Source organism: Corvus brachyrhynchos, unplaced genomic scaffold (genome assembly GCF_000691975.1).
Source record: "Corvus brachyrhynchos isolate BGI_N302 unplaced genomic scaffold, ASM69197v1 scaffold94, whole genome shotgun sequence".
Taxonomy (NCBI): Eukaryota; Metazoa; Chordata; class Aves; order Passeriformes; family Corvidae; genus Corvus; species Corvus brachyrhynchos.
In genome coordinates this window covers 2,613,936-2,617,154 of record NW_008238330.1, presented here as the reverse complement: position 1 = coordinate 2,617,154, position 3,219 = coordinate 2,613,936, and the positions used below count along the sequence as shown (strand labels likewise).

The 3,219-nt window shown below is 44.2% G+C and overlaps 1 long non-coding RNA gene across 1 annotated transcript in view; it reads right to left on the bottom strand.

Annotated features, from left to right (window-relative positions):
* Positions 1 to 522, bottom strand: part of LOC108446832 — a 4,983-nt gene extending 4,461 nt beyond the window's left edge. The window contains exon 1 of the long non-coding RNA XR_001862145.1: positions 477 to 522. This is a non-coding gene — a long non-coding RNA (uncharacterized LOC108446832). The remainder of the gene's footprint in view (positions 1 to 476) is intronic.
* Positions 523 to 3,219: the final 2,697 nt, after the last annotated feature.

Here is a 3,219-nt window from a genome sequence, read left to right as displayed (position 1 = left end):
CTCCCGTGGGGAGCGGCGGAGGGAAAGTCCCAACTACTTATTTCCCTAAGAAAAAAACCAAACCAAAACAAAAAACCCACCCCAAAAGCAGAGAGAGAGGAGAAACGGGGAGAAAACCAAACCTATAGCAGCGATCACGCAGCCCTGACTTCCTGATTCTTGGCTTATTTTCTTTTGTGGGGGTGGAGGAAATAAAAGGGAATAAGCCTTGGCACATCTCATCTGTTGTGCTTCTCTCCTTTAGTGTTTCTTTTTTCTACTTCCCCCCTTCCCACGTTGCCCAGTCGCTCCCCGGAGCGCGCTCCGCGGCTCAGCCCAGCAGAGCCGCTCCCGGCTCCCCTGCACCGCGGCGGCGGGGAAAAGCCGCGGGGTTCCCGAGTAAGCACCGCTCCGGTAACCCGCCGTCGCTGTGACCCGGACACCTCCGCTTGTCCTGTTCAAAGATAGTCACAGTAATAACAGAAAGAAGTATGCACCTGGGGAGGGGTGACTGAAAAGGGAGGAAGCTTCATGTGGATTCGGTGCGTGGGAACAGGGGCCGGGGCGTGGGGCTGCCGCGGGTGCTTGGGTTTTCCTTCTTAATTGGAGAAATTGCTTCAGAGGGTGAGAAGACGTTTCTGGCTGGTCAGCCCCGTCGCTTTTTCTCTGTGTGTGGTGTTCTCTTTTGTGAGTTTGGAGAGCAGGCCCCGGCTGCTGTTCCAGCCGGAGAGCAGTCCTCTTTATCTTGGAAATCTGCCAGCCAGAGGAAAAAATGCAGATTTGGGTGGTTTGGTTTTTCTTTTTTTCCTTTCATTCTTTTTAAAGAAAAAGGGGGAAAAGAGAACTATTGCTTTCTAGAAGAGCTGATTGCATGGCTTAGAGCAACTGAGTTAGTCTTTCGTGACTGTGGACTGTAAAGACGCCCTGAAAGTGAGGAACACCCCATCCAAAAGAACTAGTTGCACAACCTTTAAAAAGCGGAAAGATTCTCTTGTTCCAGAAATCAAGTTCATACCTGTTGTTGATGTAACATGGGCAGTTTTTCTTTCCCCTTTTTTTTTTATTTATTTATTTTTCCTCACCCTTTGAAGCTGATGAGAAGTGCCTCCCATCTGCTCTGCCTGTGTTAAAAGTCTTTTGAGATGCAGTCTCAGGTGCACATGCCCTGTAGAATATGTAAAGAGTGAAAGAAGTACCTTGTTTATAATGTTTAATTCTGTGTCTCACAAGCTTAGGAGGTTGTCAGTTTTTTGAGGATTACTAAATAATCAACAGCTACGTGATAAATGCAATAGAGGTTATTCTCGGGATGTTGTATCAGCAAGTAACTGTTCCTCTGGTAAGAGCTGGAGGCTCAGTGGCACAGGTGAAGGCAGAAGGATTTCTTCAGAAAGCATTAATCAATTGACTGGACTTTATTAGTTTCTCCCTACACTTGAAGATAAGCAAGAAAATTACTCAGAGGTACAAAATGAAGCAGCATCTGAGAATTGTGAGATACTTATTTGAAGCAACAGGTCCAAGAGGTAGTAGAGGATCAGTGTATGTTGGGGACTGCCTCCTTGGTCAAATGATAGGACCTAGCATCAGAATTCAGAGTAATGCTGAAAGTAAATGTGCTGTCATAAATATACACAACACTTCTGAGTTTTAAGACCAAGTTTTGTGGATTTTTACAAGTTCAAATTGCATGTGAAATGACATTTTTAAAAATTTCAACCAGATTTATTCTATTACCAAAAGGAGATGTCTCAAAAAACCAAAAAAGGTGCCTGGGCAACTGTTAGAAGAACATCAGAATCAGCCTACAAAATCTGATCAACATAATGTTTGAATGGAAATTTAAATATAATTGTGCCTTTTCCCAAAATTGTAGAAAGAATTTTCTTGAATATGGATGAGAGAAAACTGGTTTTGTTATAACATTGTAGTCATTAAGATACAAAAAAGAAGCCTACTTGAGCATATTCCAGAACCAAACAGCATTGCTCAAAATTGAAGTACCCTCATCACAGGGATCAATGCCCGCCTCTATCTACCTGCTCTGATGTTGACCGACATTGACCACAGTGGAACTAATCCAGATTTCCACTAATGTACCCTGGGTGGCCTGCTCAGTGGTACCTGAGATAAATATACCTGTGATGGCTGGCATGCCACTTATGCTGGATGCATTTGACCCATGTCCTTTTTGTGTGCCAGTGCTCAGTGACAGTGCTACGGTTTAGTAAATTGCTTTTTGTTGCTGTGTATTGGTTTTATATCTCTAGTTTTGATCTGTAGCTGCAGCCGTTGTGGGATGGGAGTGTGCTGCTCCATGATGGGTGTGTGCTGCTCCATGTCGGGAGCGTGCACGCAGGCATGGTGGGCAGCTCGGGAGCTGCCAGAGTGGACTGTAGTAGCTTTCTGTACCTGGAGTCTTATACAAAGGACTAAGTTCTTTAAGGATATTGAAGTATTCTTGTCCGCGTGAAGTGAAATATCCTGTGCAGTGTTTACGTGTGGGCTGTGTGTGCACTTACATTGAGTCTGCCCTTTACCTTGTCGTGTAGTTTCTGCACTGTGTATTATTCTGTGATTACTTGTGACAGGTATGTACAAGTAGATGGGTCTTTGGATTGTGCAGAGCTTGATCCAGTTCCATGCAAGCATCCAGTGTCTTTTTAGATGCACTTCAGTGTAACCTGGCCACTGCTCTGTGGAGCAGAGATCTGGCAGGAGAAGCCTGTGAGTTGTGCTTGCTGTGGGGGCCCCTCAGGAGTGGGGGTCTGCCCACACATCCACAGCTTGGCTGAGGAATCAACAGGGCTCTCTGTCTACCTGGTATCAGGTGAAGGATGTCTCATACTCCTGTTACAATCCTGGGAGAGCTGGTACACTGTTCTCTCATTCCTGTGTTTGTGTTACCACTGACACAAGTGGAATTTTCTATGTGGACAGGAGCTAGTTATGTTTGTGTATGTATTTATTATGTGAGGTCTTGTCTGTGCAGCCATTTATTATTTTTTATTCTCCTTGGTAAATGACCAAACAATTTTGGATTTGGAAACTAAAATAAATCTCTGCAATCTTGATGGTAAATACAGTTGGAGAAATGGAAACTTAGATACTGATGCGGTCCAATTTGGTGAGATAATAGAAATAAATAAATAATGTTGAGTGTAGAGCTGCTCTTACTCCAATGCCTCAGTGTGTGAATGCTTAAGAACAAAACCCAAATCACATCATTAAGAGCAGGGA